The sequence below is a fragment of the Drosophila miranda genome, chromosome XR (assembly GCF_003369915.1).
Source record: "Drosophila miranda strain MSH22 chromosome XR, D.miranda_PacBio2.1, whole genome shotgun sequence".
NCBI lineage: Eukaryota > Metazoa > Arthropoda > Insecta > Diptera > Drosophilidae > Drosophila > Drosophila miranda.
In genome coordinates, this window is record NC_046674.1 from 12,888,916 (window position 1) to 12,910,297 (window position 21,382).

At 45.9% G+C, this 21,382-nt stretch overlaps 1 protein-coding gene across 1 annotated transcript in view; it reads right to left on the reverse strand.

Moving 5' to 3' along the window:
- Positions 1–19,617, reverse strand: part of LOC108153150 — a 31,991-nt gene extending 12,374 nt beyond the window's left edge. Inside the window, exon 1 of the mRNA XM_017282952.2 lies at positions 19,200–19,617. The gene's annotated coding sequence lies outside the window, so the exon portion shown is untranslated. The remainder of the gene's footprint in view (positions 1–19,199) is intronic.
- Between the last annotated feature and the right edge of the window lie 1,765 nt (positions 19,618–21,382).

Below are 21,382 nucleotides of genomic sequence, written 5' to 3' on the forward strand. Positions count from 1 at the left end.
GCATCCTGCCACAGGGCATCCCTTTTTTCCATCTTTCCTTGCGCTCCACTCGAATTTTAGCGCCTGCTGCTGCTGGCGCTGTTGCAACTTAATTAGCTGCAACGCGGGAGTGGCGGGGCAGCACTGCCTAAGCACTCGTATTAATGGGGAGTTTTGGGCTGCTTTGGTGCCCTGCAAAACGGATTCAGATTCGAAGAGCCGCGAAACAACAATAGAATTATGGCACAAAGCCCTGCCGCCCGGCAAACCCTTCGCATGCCCATCGCAGACGAAGAAAATTGCTGCAAATTTGAGATTTTCTTGAATAATTCACCGAAAAACAAAGACCATCGTGGGAGTCCAAGATACCGCATCCTGCCACACGCCACACGCCACACGAACATAATGCCCCCCCGAAACATGACGCTGATGGATAAACAGAATTATCCGGCGGCGGCGAGGGGGGGGGACCGACGGACATCACTCGCAGGAGTCGCAGGAGCCGCAGGACTCGCAGCCCTGGATGCAGAATGGTTTCTGAAATGTATCTGCGGGGTATTTTTAGTGCCTTTTGTGGCCTTTTCTGCAAATTAGATTCGTTTTTGTGGCTCTGGAGCTGGGATGCTGGAATGCCGGGATGCCGGGATGCCGGGAAGCGTGACCCAAGCACAGAACGTAGATAAATGCTCTCCGCTTTTCTTCCCTCTGTTTTTTTTTTTTGTTCTCTTCTCTGGGCTTTGTTGTATCTTTCGCTGTGTCCATCCCATATTTCTCTCGCTCTTGTGGTCGCAGGAGCTCTGCTCGCCCGCGTGTTGCAATATGTTATCTGTCATGTGTTGCCTCTTTGCCTCTTTGCCTTTCGCCTTCCTCTTTCTCTTTCTCTTTCTCTAATTCTCTAACTGGTATTCCACACCCGTTTCGCGCTGGCCTCTCTGTCCGTCCCGCTGTGGCTGCAACAATTTCTTCTTTGCTCAAAGATTTTAATTGCATTTGTTAGAGAGGCTGCAAGTGGCAGATGGCAGGGGGCAGGAGGCAGGAGGCAAAAGGAGGCAGCCAGCGGGAGTCGAGAGCAGCAGCCGCTGGAGACACTGAATGTGGCTGCAATTAACACGTTCCGTGAGGCGCAAAGACCGCAAAGCCAACACACTGCTTAAATATGCATACGATGTGGCAAGGCACTTCATCCAAACGATAGACAGAGATAGCTACAGAGAGAGAGAGAGAGAGGCGCCTCCAGCTAATGTGTGTGTGTGCCTGTCGAAGGAAGTGTCGCGCGGATACCCTTGTACGTAATTTGATTTGCAAATTTGCCTTCGTTTTCGCCTTCGTTTCTTGCTCCGTTTTTTGGGATGTAAATGAGGCAAACGTTTAAAATTAGTATCTTCTGGCGGTGCGGCTTCTGGGGCCGTTTTTGCCAAATTAAATAAAATTTCGCAAAGGGAAAAGGAAAATGTGGCCACGAGGGGGGGGGGGGGGGCTAAACAGGGGAAAATTCAATTTGCATTTAATATGGAAATTAGTTGAGAAATTCGCAGGGATATACAGGATATGCTCGAATGCAGGCCTCAATTAAGGGAAAAATATTATTATTTCAAATGCATTTTGTTGCCAAGAAAATGCCGAGATTAATTGAATGATGGAACAGGTTTTTTTCTAATGGTTTAATGGACTCTCCCTCTCTCTCCCTCTCTCAGAGCGAGAAATACTAGAAGCAATGGAAAAATATTAATTAAAATCCTGCCTGCTGCCGGGGCCCGTTCAACCATAATTCGATTATATCCATTAATTGCCGCCATACATATCGCTGTCATATTTCATAAAAGAACAATTCACACACGCACACATACGCACAAAAAAGATACAGATACACCGAATGCGGATACGAATGCGAATGCGAATGCGATTGCCACTCGTTTGGGGAAATCAACGGGAAATCGGATATCATTTACGTTTTAATTGTTTAATATCTATGTATCTATCTCTCTCTCTCTCTATCTTTCTCCCTTGCTTTCTCTCCAGAGAACAGATGACAAATGCAATGATTAATGAATCAATGAATGAATCAATGAATGAATGAAATGAATTGAGTGACAGCTTGACGTTTCGCCCGCAAATGTATGCCATACAATTTTTGCACAACAATGCCACCAAAGGAAATATTATCCCAATGCCACAGTTTGTGGCTTCAATCTCTGATGACAGCTTAAACAGATTGCCACCAAGGGAGGGGGGGAGAGCGACAGAGGGGCAGCCCCTTAGTAACAGCAATCAAACAGGCGGGTTCTGCGACCCAAGAACTTAATTTTGCGCATGAAAAGCCTTCTAATCGAAAGGCAGAGACTTGAATAACATTTTCCGGCCTGCCAGGGCCGCGCCAGGCGATGCCCAACACAGGTGGAAAAGCGGCCAAAGAGAGAGTGAAATCAAAACTGATTTCCGCATAAAGCAGGAGGCTGGGGGCCACATCCCTCTCTCTGCTGATGTCACGGCCATATTGTATGCCCAGGGCCCAGGGCCGAGGGGCAGGGGTAGGGGCAGGGGCAGGGCACGCGGCGCCACCGATAAACGGGGGAACGAGGTGGCGACCACTCAGCGCGAAGGCAGATGCGACAAAGGACTTGCCCAACGCCACAGAACGAAGGGAACCAACGGCCAGCCAACGGCCAGCCATCGGCGGTTACTACGTGGAACGTGGGGCAGCTTCTTCCCCTAGGGACCTGGGACACTGGGAGGAGCAAATGAAAAACGAGGCACCGCCTCTGATTCCTGAAAGAGAGATTTATGTGTGTCGCCTCCAGGCACGGAGGTCGCTTCTCCCGTTTCTTCCTTCTATTTGCAGGTTTTTCAAAACAATATTTATTTACTATATTGATTATTGATTGAATGGTGTTCTGTTTGTTACCCTTCCCTGCCCTTACCCTGCCCCCCTGCTGCCCCCCTGCTACCCTGTTTATTTATTCACAATTTCTGTTTGTTTTATGCCCTGTCGATGCCTTCCCTTGGAGAACCCTGCCAGATGCTGCCCTTTGCCGCCGTTTCTCTCAGTGCATGGCATGGCCACTGCTTGTACCGAAACAGTCGAGGAGCAGGGGCAACCTCCCTCGAACCCCACTGCCGTTTAAGCTGTGGGAAAGTATCTCTTCCCTCTCTCCCGCACTGCGAAGACGGACAGCTGGCAAGATGTGGCGTTGTGGTCCATGCGGCTGTGGCTGGGGCTGGGGCTGCGGCTGGGGCTGCGGCTGGGGCTGCGGCTGGGGCAAGACCAAATGTTGATCAAATTTTTGCAAAATAAAGTGTTAGTGTTAGTGTTAGTGTTTAGCCAAGTGGAAAGCGTTTGCTCCACCGTTGCCATCAATCTGCGAGAGTGGCTTAAAGCAGTGCAATTTAATGGGTGGCAACCCTTCGGCAGGAATAACAAAAAGATTACCAGGCAGCAGGCAGCCTCATTATCAGTGCTTGCAACGTGCGGTGGCATCATCAGCCAGGGGCCAAGGCCAAGGCCAAGAAAATGCATTAGGCCAGACCCTCCACCGAATCTTTGAATGGGTCACATTTTGTCACGACGATGACTTGATGCTGATGCCACTTAAACATACAACGGGCAGACGCACACCCACACACACACGAGAGAGAGAGAGTGAAAACCTGCCAGTCATGACCGTAATGGAGGGCAAGCGCGCGGGGGCGGGGTGGGGGCTGGCCAGGGGGCGCCCCCCCTGCAAACAACACACATGTAGACACGTGAATACATGCTCGTACAAGAATCTTGCACAAATATTTGTGCCAGGATGTCAGCAGAGAGCAGAAGTCCTTCTTTGACTTCCCAGCAAATTTCCTGTCGAAAGTTTGCTTTTTCTTTTTTCTACTACTCCTTCTTCCGCTCTTTGTTTCCTTTTTTTTTGGGGGGGGGGGTGGGGGGAAATCTGTTTTGTTCGCTGTAATTAGACGGTAAGACAGAGGGGGAGAGGGGGGCAGAGGGGGTGGGGGGGGGGCTAGGACTTGCCTTGTCACAGAGAATATCGCTCATTCTACGAAATGTCTCTCCCCTACCTGTTGTATGACAATACATTACTCATACGCACCGGTGCGGCCTCTCCTTCTCCCCCCCCCCCCCACCCCTCCGGCGACCTTGGAATACGCATTCGAGACGCGTACGCGTACGCCCATCCGCCCATCCGCCCATCCGATGTGTAAGCATAATTCAAATGTCAGCCAGTTGTCATTGTTGCTTTTGGCAAATTGCTTTCGCCTGTACCGCCCTCCGTCCCCCCTTGTCCCCCCTTGTCCACAAACAAAACAAAAAAGAAAACCCATTTCTTTGAACAAAATACATTTTTGTGTTTCGAAATTCGAACGAAAATATGCTCAAATTTCTCTTTTTTAAGAGGTATTTAGGGGGGAAGAAGGGTATGCCCATATGGGCCATTAATGGCTACGATCTCTTTGAATTGTGTGCACAAAAAGCAGGAAGAAAGCCCAGGATCTCCCTGTAGATTCGGGGTAGATTCTGCTGCCAACCAAAGGCCAAATGAAGCCTTCTTCTAGCTCCTTCCCTGCTGCACTGATCATCCATGGAGTGTGCCCCCTTTTGGGAGCCATAATCGGATCGGTCTGGCACTCCACTCTCCATTGATTCTCTCAGAGACAAGTGCCTGGGGGGTACCTCTTAGTCGACCCTGGCATTGTCCTCCTCTCCTTCTCCTTGACTTCTAGTCTGTCGCCTAATGTCTGCACTGTCTGTCTTTCTGTCTTTCTGTCTGGTTGGAATTTAAATATATCATGTTGTATTCCTACAAGTATTTGCCAGGAAAAGCAAGGCTGCCCACGCCGCAAATGGAAATGGAAATGGAAATACACAAAGGGAGGATACACAAGGGAGACACGAGAGATGCGAGAGATTCGTAGGCAAAACAGACTCTAATTTAAGGCACAAAAGAGTCGAATTTGAAGGCAGGACTGTACCCCACACACACACACACACACACACACACACACACACGAATATGTCGAAAATTTCCAGTCGAATTAAATGTATCCCTGGAATATCCTTCGTTTCGCTTGCAATTAATTCCATTGTTCGACGTGGCTCCGGCCAGACCACAGACCCACACAAAAGTTGTCACTTATCAATGCAATTACACATGAGTTCATGCTCGGCGCTGCACGGGCCGAAGGACCCAGGATGTGCAACCAAAACGAACCTCAAAGATACAAACGACCAGATAGCCCATGAATGCAGATTGTGCTGCATATTTTGGGGCCTCTCCTCGCTCGCCACCAGCCGCCCAAAACTTTGTGGCTGCCCCAGCCACTCCTCTCACGTTGTGGCAAGTGCTGTAGCAAGTTGTTGTGGCACACAAAACAATGCTCCTGTTAATTGAGTGGCAAAAAGCCAGAAAACCGAACGAACGAACGAACGAACGAATAGACATTTTGATTGTCCCAGCAATTTGTGCGGCTACTGGTTTTTCGGTAATTGATGATATCCACAGCTCGATTCGTAATTTGGGGCCAGGATATATATCCCTGCGATATGCTTATCCCCACAAAATAGGCACCTTTCGGCGCACCCTGGGAATTGGGGCCCAGAAATGAAGTCGTTGACGCGGCTTTCCAGCCCCCCCGTCCCCCGAAGGCCACCATTGGCTACCGTCACATCTTCCTCTGCCAAGAGAAGCCACTGTTGGCCAGCAGCAGGAGGAGTCCCGTCCCCCCACAGATAGGGTACGGCCCTCTAGAAGAGGGGAGGCATGTACAGGGGGGCGGCTCTATACCTGTTTTTTGGCCTCCTATTCAGAACATCTTGTATCCGCCCTCATTTAAGTGCCGGAGAGCGGGTGCCAGGGGTCTTTGAATGGAGCAAAACGAGTAGAGGTGATTATTGAATGGATTAATAGCCTGTAGAGGGTGGAACCCGAACGCCCAGAAGGGCAAGAGGCCGAAGAAGTAGAGCCCCAGAAGCCTCCAAGAGTCTCGTCATCGTCTGTCATTAAACATAATCACTGGGGCAAAAGCAACAGCCCCCACAGGCCCCCCCACAGGCCCCCATCGAGGCGTAAAGGGGTTCAGGGTCGCCTTCGAAACTGTGAAAAAAACAGTTGGGAAAAAATCCAATGGAAATTCGTGTAAATAGCACGGAAAATATCACGAAGAAGAAGAGGAGGAGGAAGAAGAGTAATTATAAGAATTTTATCCCAATTCTCGAAAGTTAAGTACATTTTTCGCTTGCAGTGGGGGTGGGGGGAAAATGGGGAAACGGGCAAATGGAAATGGGGAAATGGAAATCCTAAGGCAAACAGCAAAATGTCTCTCGTTTTTGTTTTTTTTTGTTTGTTTTTGCATATACCATTAGCACATGCTTTTCCAAGGAAAATGGTGAAAATGGTTATTATAACGGGAGAAAATTCAAGCAACGTTTAGCAAATGTTTGCCATTTTTCGTGAAAAACCCTTTTTCGAGAGATAATTTTCGGGTGAGAAAATCTTTTTCGTGCTTCGAGCGGGAAATGCTTGAGGAAATGCGTTTTTCTTGCAGCTGCAGAGAGGAAAACAATGGAAAATTGTAACGAAATATAACGCAAAATAATGGCAGGACATGACAGGAAATGTCATAAAACCGAAACGGAAATGACACTTTACACAGGGGATGGGGATGGGGATGGGGGTTGCTCCTCCTTTACTCGGTGGGGGGGGGAGGCACATTAAAAGACAGATGGACGGAAAGCCAGAGAGAGAGAGAGAGAGAGAGAGCGAGGTCCTTGGAGGCGTGCTTTGCGGATGCGGCTGGCCATCGATATATCCAGGATAATAACTCAAATGAATTGCCTTTGGGGCCGTGGGCCGCTCTCTCTCTCTACCAATAAAAATGCCAGGCAGGACATTGTGTGCGTCCCTGATTTGCAACAACAAATGGCTGTGGGAGAGAGTGAGGGGGGGGAAGAGGGAGTCGCCCGTCGCCGCCGCCAAGCAGCCAAGAGAACTCCACAAACAGATGATTCCTTGATGATTCGCTTCCATTATCATTCGCTTCATTCGTTCCTTCATTCTTCCCTTTATCCTCCCCCCTCCCCCCCTCATGCCCCCCCTCATACGTCTCTTGATTCCTTCATTTATTCAGTGATGCCTTCGTTCAGCGTTAAAGTAAACGACATTAATGGAAACATCAAAGTAATTTGATTGCATTTTCCTGACACACCATCCTCCACCCCCCCCTTGAGGCAGGAATGTACGTATGTACTGTGTACGCGTGTATCTCAATATTTGCAGGCAGATCACTGCGGCATAGGCAGTGGCAGGGGCGGCAGAGGCAGAGGCGGCAGGGGCAGAGGCAGAGGCAGACAGCAGATGTCCCGCTGTTCATGTTTTTGCCATGGATATGCCCATGGGTAACCGCCCGCTGTGGCTGCCTCCTCTGTGGTCATGGATACATCCATTCGCATATCCCATGTGTGTGTGTGTGTGCTCCCTCTGGAGGGGAGGGGGAGGTGGAGGGGGTGGCTCTGCCTCTAAGTTTGATGCTGTGTTAATTTCATTCGGCAAAGAGCACGCAAAAATAGACAAACACGAAATGGAAAACATGTCCAATGACATGTCCGACTGTTCTAGCCAGTAATTGGCCTCCGACCAAAAGGCAAATAAGATTATCGTCGGAGGAGCGGAGGCAGGCTCTCGTGAAGGCCAATCTTAAAGTAGCATTGGGCATGGCATGGGCCCCGGCCATGTCCCAAGGCTAACTGCAATCATAATTCAATGGCAGCCCCTAGCCTTGGACCCTGCGTGAGGGGCGCACATTACTCGGGCAGAAATCAGAACTAGAAAAGGGAAGATTACAGCCCATCTCGGACCTCCTCCCCACCTTGCTACAATCAGAAAAGAACCCCGCACTCCGCCACTCCGCGAAGAAAAGAAAGAAGACACGAACTTAATGCCGCGCTCTCGAGACTTAATTTATGTTCAACATTTGCAACACGTGGCAACCCTTTTGGGCGGGATGCGTACATAAATTTAATGAAAATTAACCAGAAAATGTCGCCATTAAATAAACATTTTAAACGGCCTCTCGCCGCACCTCCCCCACAGAGAAGTAGGAGAGAAGGGGAGGGGCCCCAAAGAGATGTCTACACCTTAGAGATGTGTCCTACAGGTGGGCCAGGAGCAGGAGAGAGAGAAGGCCTCAAAGGAAGAGCCCTACGGCTCGCATATTTATTTATGGGAACACCCTTTTGTTTATTTATATTCAAATTTATGACACTTTCTGCATAAATCAATGCTTGGTCTTAGACTCCGAGTTCATTTCATTGTGCCACTGTCCAAAACGATGTTGATGTGGATGTGGCATGCCCCCTGAATTATGCAACGCCTGCCTGTGTGGGCGTGGCCTTATCGAATTTCAGGACACAAACACATGTCGCCCCCATTTGTGAGATGCAAATTTGTGTCTTCTGTAACTTTTGCCCAGCTGTTTCTTGCGGCTCGTTTTCTGTTTTTGTTTTTGCCTCGAACTACACTCTGCCGCAGGGGCCCGAGGTGGCAGGCAGCCACTGCTTGCCACAAGGGTGGCGCATACTTTCGTCCCCGGGGGGGGGGGCACAGGCGACATTCGAGTGTCACACACAGCAGACAGACGCCGGAGGCTGCGGCCTAGGTATCGCAGAGTTCAAGCCGAAAAAGGGTCAACAGAAACAGAAAACAGAAAACAGAAACACAAATCTCATATAAAAGTTTGCCGATTGAATTCTGAATTGAATTTCTGTATGGAAATCGTTTCTGCCACTCAACTCTGTCACCTCTTGATGGCCTCTACGATACGATGATGATTTCGTGGCATGAAATCCCAGCGAGAAACTCATTTTAAATATGATTTCCAATCTGCAACTAAAGAATCATTTTCTGTGACTTTAAAATGTAAAAAAATCTGGTACACGCAGAGAAAAAAGCACTGATAATTGAAGAGTTTTGAATTTTGGTGGAAATTGTAAAAAGAAAGTGAAAATATTTGAATCGATATATATTTCATGTATAAAATTAATGCATTTCATGCTTAAAATATACCTAGATTTTTAGATTTACATTAAATACATATCCCGGGATTTTATATATTTTTATTTATTTTAAATTGTTTTCTGTTTCGATTAAAAATACTTTAAAATTTGTTTATGTTTGAATCAAAGTGAATTCTATTTCATTTCATTATTTTTGTATTTAAAAACCGAATATTTTATTTAAAAATGTGCGTTCCTTTTTATTTTGTATTTTGCCAATTTTTTTTTTTTAAGTATAAATATCTTAATTTTTCTAACCACAAAACTCCAAACAAAAACTAAATCAAATATTTTGTTTAATTTTTTCAGATTTTCCGCAACCTACGAAAAAGGTTTGTCATTGAAAAATCTGATTTCTGTCTTTTATGCATGGAATGTTTCCATTTGGCACGAAATTATTATCGCTCAAGGATTATGATAAGCGACGACTTTTCCCAGTCCATCTTTTAATTGTGGCAGTATTTGCGTGGCCCCGAGAGGAGGGAACAGAAGGGCGGGCTCTGTCTCCAGGCGGCTAGCGTCAACAGAGGGCCCCTGCGACTCCACTGCCGGCTCCATGGCCAACTCTTTCCAGGCAATCAGAAAAAGATCAAGCAAACAACTCAAACAAACAGAACCGAGTCCAACCGCCTGTCGAGAGTATTTTCACGCGCATTAGCTGCTCGTTTTCCAAGCGGGATCCCGGCATCCCGGCATCCCACGTAAAATATGCAGGAAAGTTCATCATGAAAGCAAATAAAACGCATACGCCGTCGCGTGGGCCCCCCCCCCCCCCCCCTTCCGGACTGTCAAAATATGAATAATGGCAAGAGCCCAGACAGTGCCACTCCGCCCCCCCCTTCCGCACCCTTATAGCCATTTTATAGGCACTTTTTTGCTCCTCGTTTTTAGGCAGCTGTAAAAAAATTAAAAGCCTGCGGCTACTTGCTGGGAATAAAAGCGAGAAGAATGAAGGAAGGGTGGAAGTCGGCGGGTGGGTGACTGGGGGCTGGGAGGGGTGAAAGGCATACTGCCAAGTCAGCTGTAAATAGCTCAAGCAGAAGGCGGTCTCAAGCCTCGGTTTCGGTTTCAGTTTCAGTCTTGAATGAATGCCAGAAACGAAGGTCAAGCGAGTGTATGAGGCCGGGGCCCCACTTCGTTGCTATTTCCCAGGGGTGGGGTGGGGTGCGGGGGGGTGGCATGCTGTTTTAGAATGTTAATTTTGTATGAGCACTCACTCGGTTGGGTTTCTTGTCGTTGCCGTTGTCGTTGTCGTTGTCGTTGCCGTTGTTTCGGGAAGGACACTTTCTGCTGACCACTTGACAAAATTTTCATCGCACAAAGTGCGGGGGAGGGACCGGCACCGGACCCGCACCCGGACCCGCACCCGGACCCGGACCCCTGTGCAGACGTGAAAAGCAGTTGGAAGTTTATGTCCCTACGTGTTGGCCATAGTTAATTTATTATCTTTATCCCAGAGATGGCAACAGAGGGGCCCGTGAAGGGAGAGCTCTATTTATTCAGCAAGGCAGGAAGGGAGCAGGGGACCGCGGGGGAGCATCAGAGCATCGGTATCGCTAAGCGCTTTAAAACATTACCGAGCGTTGGCGTTCGTCAGCTTTAATCAATTGAGGGGAAAGCTGCTTATCTTTTTGTGACTTTTCATGCGCGAAAAGAGCGAAGCAAATTGTGACAAAATGTATAAAATATGCGAGTATAAATCCCCATAAAATGGATAGCCAAAAGAGTCCGTAGATTGATGCTGAAGTGGTGATACCCTGGAAATGTACATACGTCCACTTTTTGAGGCATAAAAAAAACTCTTCAACGAATTGCAGCGAACGAATTTTGTGGCACCGAAGGGCATTACCATGGAAATGTCCAGCGAGACCCACTAAATAAATAAATATATAAATATAATAAAAAATAATATAAAATAAATAAATAATTGGGCCACTTAGCACCAATTGCAGGGCTTCTCAAATGCTAGTTTATAAAGAATATCGTTTTGAATATCCGTCTTGTTTTCAACGTTTTACCACTTGCAATGAATAGGATTCTTCCGTCCATCAGGGAAATTCCCATATGCGTTTAATTTTCATTTAAAGGCAAGTGCTATGTATGTCTGCAGCAAAGAATTCCCAACAAGTATTCTACTTCTTGGACTAAATTCCGCACATATTTCTCCGCACCGAAATGCACCACCCAGTATTGTGTTCTTCGAGCCTCTGTCATCAAGTCCTGTCTTTTTGAAGCACTTTCATTCGCATGTTACCTGAATATGCTTTGTTTTCTATGTGCCCCCCATTTGCACCCCATAATTGGTTTTCTATTCCTTTCGCAATGCACTGCTGCTCCCCCCCCATACCATCAAGTATCATATTTATTGTGCTCTTTTCAAACAGGGTACCGTAATGCTCGTCATTATGACAGTGTCACTAACAGAATCTTCTGTCATTAATCTACCATCCCCATCTCCATACCCATCCCCATCTCCAGCTCCATCCCCATCCCCCCAGCATTAAAGATTGGCGCCAGCTACTCTCGTGGCATCTTATGGCACCTTCTCCTCGTCATATGTACCCCTGCGCCACCTCACACTTCATCTCCGTTACGGTTGCAGGTCTTTGTTTTTTTCTCACACACCGATGGTCGATTCGGTTGGTCGGTCGCTTCTCTCTCTGATTGATGGGACATCATTTGGGGGGAGTTCTGTTCTGTTCTGCTCTGCTCTGTTTGTTTATGTATATGTATTATGTATTCCTAGGATAGTAGAAACGCCCCGCATAAATCACATAGTCTGACGCCCTCGTGCATGCAATTTGCATTTAATTTTTAGTTAGGCATGAGATGGAATCCCAGTTGTGGGTCCTTGATGACGATGATGATGAGATGATGACTGAGGGAATCGGATCGAATGTCGCCGGTCGTTGGGGCGATAAAGTGTTGACAAATTGAATGATATTTCCCAGCCAGAATTGGACTACGTTTCCGGCGACAGCAGAGGGCCAAGGAAAGGGATTGGGGAGAGGGGACAGGAGACAGGGGCCCGGGACAGGGAACAGGGGACAGGGACCCTCTGGTTAATTAAGTTCTTTGGCTAATTTTCCTAGACGGACAGACAGGCAGACAGAGGAAGGCATTAGCACGTCACATATCATCATCAGGGCGAAGGGGCAGGGGCTGGCGCAGGGGCTGGGGCTGGGGCAGGGGCAGGGGCAGGGGCTGGGGCAGGGGCTGGGGCTGGGGCAGGGGCAGAGCAATGCGGGCTGGAAGATGGGGGCGGCTCTTGCGGGCTCGGACACGGACTCGGCCGAGTCAACAGCTCTGTGCCTCTCTCGACAAATGTCATCAACACTAATGGAATAATTTGAAATCTACTTAGACCGCCGCCCACGCCCCCCGCCCCCCACGAAAGACAAGGACAATGGGTGGTCAATTTTGGCACCACCCTCTACCCGCCCTAAATCTCGTTCTTCTTCTCCTCATTTCGGTGTGTGTGTGTGCGGGTGGTGTGTGTGTAATGACATTATTTATGTTGTTTTAATTATTTTACGCATTTTAGCTACAGCCACAGAAAATTACAATGAACTGCAATGTTGGGGCGTGTGACCACAGTCGCTACAACTCCCACTTCCACTCCCACCCCCTAGTGCTTTCCCCCCTGCCCCCCCCCCCCCCTGTTTTTCTCGTTGTAATTAAGAACGAAGAAGAAGGCTAATTGAATTATGTGAGTGAGTGAGTGAGTGAGGAGGGTGGGAGGAAGGGAGGAAGGGAGTGGGTGGGTGAGTGAGGGAATACCTATTTTATGTGCGTATAGTGTAACCCCCACCCTCGGTCCACGCACAGGGTGTCCATTAGCCTGTACAAATTGTTATGCAGCAAAAGGCTTAAAGTTGTGCTCTTGGCCACGCCGGAGACAGATTGAAACATGTTTTCGCACTTACGGCAGGAAGGGAGATTTCTTGACAGAAGCGCAGACATTTGCTTGTTAGTTTGTGCGAGAGACGTGTAAGGAAGTTCCCAGAATTCGAATAGGAATTTTCTCAGTAATTGTCACAGAGCTCAAGGCGGAAATTGTGCGTGCACTCGGTTCAGGAAAAACTAGGGCGAACTATGGAAAACCAGATGTAGGAAAGCGGCGGGTAACCCTTCACTTACATCATTTTTTTCTGTTCGAGAATGTCACTAATACGCTTTGGTATTTGCTGGTATTCAAACGGAACTCACCGATCATTAAATACTTTATTTTATCACAAAAAAAATGTACTGAAGGAAAGTACTTAAAATATTAAAAGAAAAACTTACAACAAGAAAATAGAAAAATATTAAAATATAAAAATATACCTAAAAATACTGAAAAATACAAAAAAATATAAAAAAATACAACAAAAAATAAAGAAAAAATGAAAAAAAAACGAATTGAAAAGAGCATTACATGAAAATACTACAAAAATACCAATCAAAAAATACTACAAACAGCTTCTTTTATCTTTTATTTTGTCTTTGTAGCCCAGGAGAATATGTTGACAGAACAGAAACCGATTGTTTAGGACTGCCATTGAGTTTTTTCGAGAGTGAAAAACGTTTGGAGGAAAACACTCGGCCAGCAGACACCCTGTATCGTTTCGTTATCTGTGGAAGGACATACATAATTTCTCTAATAGTATTTATGGCCCATTCGCCCGATAAACGTGACAAACTTTCATAATTCTTTGCCGCCCGAAAGACAAACAAACAAACAACAACAACAGCAGCAGAATAACATGAAACAAGAAAATTGTTTGCCAAAGTGAAAGTGAAAGTGAAACTGAAACTGAGAGTATGAGTGTTCATAAATTGGATAATTTTGTTTGCTAATTATATATCCGACGATATCGCAACGATATGCCCATTAAAACACAATTAGTCGAAGGTGGGCGGAGGGGGAAGGAGGAGGAGTAGAGGTGGCTCCAATTACCTTTAGTGGACGAGTGGTTTGGGTCTCCCCCAATTAGAGCCAAAGTTTGTTCCTTCTGGCAGTAAAATAAATGGCAAAGCAATCGTTAAAGTGGTTTATTGTTATTTGGGGAAACGTAATGAAAGGAAGGTCAAAGTCGTACCTGAAAAAACTTGAGAATTGAAGGGGGAAGTGGAGTAATGAAAGTATTAGGGAATTTATGGGGAATATGATATGAAAACTATCTTAGTTTCTGTGCAGAACATTTAAGCTTAGGGCCTTATATGAGAGGCCCCTTAAGGGTTGGCTCTTGAATGATGAACACTTCTTCTTCGAATATCCTCAGACTCCTTCGACTCCTCCTTTGCCCACAAGACACTTGAGAAAATTATCTTTATTTTATCGACAAATTTGCTGACGAAAGACCCATAACTCTAGAGATATCTTTTTAGCCTGCAAAGATATCTGAAATTATGCGTCAAGCAATTCTGAATGCACTTTATCGCAGCGGAGGAGGGGAGGAGGGGGAAAAGGTCATCAGCCATCGTCGGATCGATCCTTGAACTAGTTTCTATAAGTTTATGACCCAATTATGCCAAAGTGTCTGGCAGTTGCTCTGATACGAACGCGTTATTCGTGCTATTAAAAAATGTCTGCCCTGGTGGGCCCTGCCTTCTGCTGCCACTTGAAAGTCCATTCAATGAGCCATGGATGTCTATGGGCCCCCAATGATTTGCTTGCCTCAACTTCTTGGGCCCCCAAAGACACGCACCCGCATACGTTCATATGTGTGTGTGTGTGTGTGTGTGCCGGAAAAGCGGCGAGAACTTTTCCTTTACAGTTGCTTTCGATTTTGATTGCTGCAATTGGCGGAGGCAATAAATAAATGACAGAGGCGGGCGGACAGGCGGACAGGGGGGCAGGCGGACAGGCGGACAGGATCCGCCTGTGTGCACTCAGAATGTTGTCTATTACGTGCCTCCGGCATGGCCTCCTCTCGTTTGCGAGCAGCCTAAGGATAACACATTGAAATTTAATTTTAAATGGATTCCCTTTTCATGTCTTTTCCTATCCACCACACTCCCCACCATCCCCCTCTCTCTCTCCCTCTCTCCCTTTCTCTGAAGACGTGCCCGGTCGCCAGGTTGTGGTCACCAACGCCGGTGCTGGTGCTGTTGCTGGAGTGACATTTATGGTTATCCAAAAGCAGTTTAAGCCTCGTTTAGGAAGTGGTTGCCATGCGACAGATGTCGACAGTTGTTGCGAAACTTGAGGGCGGAGGGACCAACCCTTTAACCCTGTCATAATGTTCCACTATTACAGCGACACTTGACACCATTCCCATCCACCATCCGCCATCCACCATCGGAGGAGTAGATGGTACTCAAGGATGCCTCCAAGAACAGAGAGAGAGAGAGAGCGAGAGAGGGCTTTAAAAATAAACGGAATGCCCCATGTGGTTGAACGGAATGCCCTTCAAGGTGGAGCCGCAATTATCCCTAGAATGCCTCTGGCATGAGCTGGGCGTTTTATCCATGTAAAGAAGCACCTGATGATGCCGTTCCCCTCCGAGACGGAGAAGGACTCATAAAACTGTGGTGAGGCTGACAAAAATAGTTGGGGATCTACTGTTAAATTCATTGGACACATTCCAAAGGGCACTTAATGGCCATTTGCTGTTGCCAAATGTTGCGGCAGCCTCCGCCTCAGCAGCAGCCGCAGTCGCAGGGATGCCCCCACTGCCGCTGCTATGAATTCTCCTCGACTGGCGATGCCTTCATTAAGGTGCCATGGTCATGTCCTTGCCGTCATTCGTCTTTTCCGTCAACGCTTTTTTGGCTCTGCTTTTTACAGCATTTAACAATTAGTGGCAGCCGAAAGAACGTGGCAAGCGGCATCGCTGTGGCACTGGGACGTCGAGCGTGGAACGTGGCATCCCAAAAGCGTCGCAGTGGCAGTGGCAGCCAGCCAAATGTTGCAAATCATAATCACAGTTTTGCCATCGTTTATTTGCATTTCTCTTTTGGGGACTTTTGAGTTCTTCCCCTCATAAATTATGCAAGACTCGTCTCCTCTGATTCAGATTCTTCCACTGCTTCTTTTCTCTCCGAATTTATTATCGCGCATCCACCGCTCTGCTCTGTCCGCTTTTTTGTGCTGTTTGCAATCTACTTCTTTCAGCTTTTGATGCCCCTGTAAAGCGCCTCAAGTGTTGGCATTTTTGTGTGACAATTTTTTTGTGCTTCGCGTTTTGTTTGCGATTTCCGCAAACTTTTCCCTCGTTTTCTGCTGTTTTTTTCCGAGGGGTGGGGTGGGGGGAAAGTCTGAAACAGGAGTCAACTTTTCTATGCTTTTTTCCAGTGGTCGTTGGTCCATCGCTTGCGGCAATTGTGCGGGCGAATGAGCAGTGGCAAAGAGGGAAAGTGGCAGTGGCGGTGCCAGTCGCAGTCGCAGTTGCAGTTGCAGTTGCACAGTCTTTTCATTGGCCATAAAAAAGAAACGCTGAATGCAAAAGTGAGAAGCGCAATTTTTTTGCGGCTTAGATGTTTTCACGATATTAAATATTGAATATGTTTTTTGAATGGTCAGCTCTGATAGGGCGTCGGGGCTTCCAGCGAAGGAATCGGCAAAAACATGTAGGAATGTTTAGGAAAGACCTTCTCTGATGGATCGGTGCTGTGAAATAATTAAAGCACGACCATTGCTTCTTTCCACCAGGAAAATAATTATATCTTTGTATTATTTTTTATTGGTATTTTTAAGTGCTTCAAAAAGATTTGAATTATTTTTTAAAGTATATTTCGTATTTAAAAAATATTTGCATTAATTTATTTAGTTTTTTTTTTTTTATTTAGCTAGCTTTTTATGGTATTTTTGTTGATGTAATTTTTATTATTTTATTCATACTTTATCAGTATTATTTTGATAATTTCCTTTGGTATTTTTCCCTCCATACAGTACAAAAAAAAAATTGGCGTAACAGAAGCTTAAACCTTAAATTAAAGCTGCCAGAATTTGAGTCTTGAATTCGATTCCCCGTTGAATGCCTCAATTGCTCTCGCATTCATAAATGCTTTCTCCCCCCACCCCCGCTCTGCAGCGAAAGCAAACGCAGAGAAAAGGAAAAGCATAAAGTAATTTTTACATAATTGGCATCACGTGCAGGGGGAATATTGTTGGGATATCATTTTCATACAAATCAGAGGCACAAGTACCCGACGCAGACGACCCTTGCCGCAATCTCGACGAAAGGGAGCATAAAAAACGAAAGCCATTGCCTAGAACTAGGCGCCTGAAGGGCACACACAACCACAAGTAGGGGACAGGCTGGGCTGGGCTGGGCCGGGGATGGGGATGGGGATCGGGGAAAAAAACAATCGAATGGAGGAGCAGCAGCCCACACGCTTATCACAAATCAACTCAAATTACGAAACGCAAACACGAGAAACACCACAAAAAAAAAAGAGGAAATATTTTGTGCGTGCATAAAACAAAGCAAAACCCTCCAATTGGCAGGAAATTGAATGAAAATGGAAGGAAAATCGTGAAATTTTCCTGTGCCAAACAACACAAATAAAGTAATATCCAAGTCAATAAGGCAAATCGTTGAGAGTTGATTTCGATCATTATTACGCATACGCATAGGCATCCAGGCATCCAGGCACCCGCATCCTCATAGGCATCCTCCGCACACACACGCTATGCAAATCAGTTTTCATCGCCCATTTTCCAACCCGTCGTAATTTATAATTTATAGATGGCAAAATTCCTGGCAGATGACAGCAAGTTTTCCGCTGCCCAAGAAACAGTTTCCACATCGAAGTTTTCGGGCAAAAGTTTTAACTGATTTTTGATTAAAATCTTTGTGCCATTAAGGGAACCGCCGGCTCCGGCAAGCCAACGGCGTAAGCCAAAACTCGATAGTCAAGACAAAAATTGAAAAATGAAACTTTGATGTCGATGGAACGTCATTAAAGTTCCTCCAAAACTTTTTACCGAAATCCACAATCTCACGGAGTAGATGGGCCCCCCGAAAAACACATTGAAAGGGAAGTGATAAGGGATTTCCTACTCTTTTTAATTAAGTTTTTCACGTTTTTGTTGTTGGGCGGTTCTCCCGTCACTAATAAATTGATAGATGACTCAGTTTTTGGCGTGCTGCTGGGGGCACGGATATATGGATCCGTTCTCTGACGTCTCGCATTTTAATCCCAGGAAAATACAATTTTTCTTTCTCCCACATTCGAAAGCGGTATTTTTCCACGTTCTCGTGTTACATTCAGCATCGAGATTGATTGGAAATGTACCTACTCATATTTTGGAATCATTTTCATTGGTGTATCCTTTGGCAACAGGCACGAGGGTACATCCTTTTTTTTAATGTACTTAAATTATATTCCCATAAAAGATCCTTGAAAATAACAGCCTTACACATCTATAGAAATGTATCTTTCGACTTCTTAAGCTTGTTGGCTTTTCCTTTTTTGTTTTCTTTTAATTTTGTCTCTTTTCACGTGCCAAGTGCCCATTGGCCAAAGCCCGTAGCCCATAGCCTATGGCCCTCTCCTGTAGTCTTGTGGTAGTATTTTCCTAGTGCCATTTTTGTGCGATTGTTTGCATTGTTTCATGTCCAAAAGGAAACTCAACTTTTTGTGGGTGGCTTTCTTTATCTTTCGATAGAGAAATCACTTGCGTTTTGAGGGACAATGGGGACGGCCAAAAGGATGGCCAAAAGAGCACTTGAAGGGCTGCCTGTCCGTGACAGAGAGCGTGGATGGAGGCGAGCGTGGAGGCGTGGGCATGAAATCCTTAAAAATAGATGACCCTTTACAAGAGGGCTTTGTTCGGCGACTTTTCTTCCGTTTTCATGCACCTAAAGTGGAACATTTTCAAACACTTTCAGCACTCCATTAATTTGTGCCCAAGAAAATACCGAAATTACAGAAAATACAGAAAAGCAATCTACTGGTGCAGGAATTTATCTAGATAAATTTCCTGGAAAAGCTGCGATTTGGCGCTCAAAATCCGTTGAGATTTGGAAAGAAATACGAAAAGCGGATTTACTTGTGAGATCTATGACATTTAATTCACTTTAAGGATGATAGCAGATGAGTGGCCGTAAGCCCTCTTCAAACGAATGCCCTCTGGCCCTGGCTGTGGCTGTGGCTGTGGCACTGCAGTGGAGATACAGATATGCGGTCAAAGGTTAAGAGTGTTATTTATTGCCCCCCCACAAATAATTCAAAAGCTTTGGACACTTACTGCAACGGCAACGGCAACGGCAACACACCGAATTCCGCAAAAATTTGGAAGAATGCGGCGGAATGCGGAGCTTCTATTTATCGTCGGAATTATTCAGAATTTAAAGTATTTCGTTTAAAGTATTTAGTTTTCAATTGATTTATGGTTTTAATTTGGTGTTCAATTTGTGGTTTCAAAAACCATTTTGTTTGTTGGGTTTCACTGCACTTTTGATTCGGATGCTGGGAAAAAAAATTCCGACACCGATCGACAGCCGCAGCGTTTGGAATGCAAAACACAACTGACCGACGGATTGAACAAAAAAATACCACCTTTGTGAACTCAGTCGTCGGTTGCAGTCCCTTTCGGATCGGTTTCAGATTGGTCCAAGAGCGAAGCGAGCGACACCGATGCGAACGCCACCGAGGGGCATAGAAGACTGTGAATGCGAATGGCAGCGGGCGCCAATAGTCGTCGCGACGACGCTGTCGGTTCTTTTTAGGCGCGTAACTTTTGGGGCCGTTACTGCCGCTGCCGCTGCCTCTGCCGCCTGGACTGTCTGTGGAACGCATCTGCCAACACGTTCCACAAGCAAAAGCAAATAAAGACAAGCAAGGACTGTGGAGGCAAGCGCCATTGGTCGTCGCTTGTTTGGGCCCCCAACTTTTGGAGCCGTTACTGCCGCCGCTGCCACTACTACTAGCTATCTGTGGAACGTATTTACCAACGCAATCCACAGGCAAACGCAAAGAAAGACAAACAAAGACAAAAGGAGTCTGCAAAGGAGTTCTCTTAAAATGGCATTCGGGCTCTCTTAAGGCGCCCCCTGCTATGCGCAGGCGTCAGGCGGTGGAACAGCTGTTTGTACAGCCAATCAGCTGTTTGTGCAGACCATCAGCTGTTCGCACAGTCCATCCAGCTGTTGCTCCGTTTTGTTGTGTTTGATGTTTTGCTACGCTACTTCTTCTTCGTTTTAGCCTGCTTTCGCTTCTGTTTTCTGTTCTTTTTCCCCGAGGTTAAGGTCACTGCGAATGGCGACAACAGATGGCGCTTTTAGGCAGTCAGTCGCCTGTGAATGCATGAATGAATGGTAATGAGTGAGTCAATGAGAGGAGGAGTCATAGAAAAACACACGCTTGGCAAAGAGGTCCCTGGTCCCTGGTCTCTGGTCTCTGGTCTCTGGTCTCTGGTCCCTGAACAACCGGCTGAAACTCGAACTGGTGGCAAGGGTAATGGCTTAAGCTAATTTATGCACCAAAGAACACGTGGCAGCTTATGTGGAACTGTTACTGTGCTCTCGCCGAAGGTTAGACAACAAATAAATCATTTCTTTAAGAGCTGTAATTCTGGGATTAAAACACGATTAAGCTAATGAATAGTGGAAGGGTTTCGCGGTGGGGGAAACCTTGAAACAAGCTAAAAATCAGTGGAATATTACAAGGGAGAGCTGCACTTCGCGGATTAGACATACAATAGTTTTTGCTCAAGAAAAGTGAGTCTTGAGGGTTAAAAGCGAAGGAAAAGTGGGTGGGCGAAGAACCTTTTTTGAATCTTATTCTACTCTTGGCTGTGGGGATGATGGTATTACTCCAGTACATACAGTACGCACGTCTAGCAGTAGTAGTATTTTTGGGATGTTTTTCTAGTACTTTTCTGGTATTTTCCAGTTCATTCTGTCATTATTCCCTTCTGATCTTTTTAGAGTATTTTTGGTATTTTTTTGTGTTGCTGGTATTGTTCTAGTAGTTTTCTGGTTTTTCCTGCAGTATTTTTTTGTATTTTCTGGTATTTCAAGTTTATTCTGGTAGTATTATATTTTAATCTTATTTTAGTATCTTCTGGTATTTTTCTAGTATTTTTTAGTGTGTTGCTGGAAGTATTCTAATATTTGTCTGGTATTTTCTAAAATTTTCTAGTATTTTTCTGGTATTTCAAGTTTATTCTGGTTTTATTATATTCTGATCTTGTTATACTATTATGTGGTATTTTTCCTCTATCATTCTAGTATTTTCTGTGTTTTTTCCAGTGTGTTTCTGGTAGTATTCTAGTATTTTGCTGGAATTTTTCCAAGCATTGTTCTGGTATTTTTTCGAAGAATCCCTTGGCTAGCTGTAGCCTCAAATACGTGGCTCATCTTCTAGTTGGTAGTTTAAAATGTGCAAAAACTAAAGCTTAGAAAATACTCCAACATCGTCACAGTATAT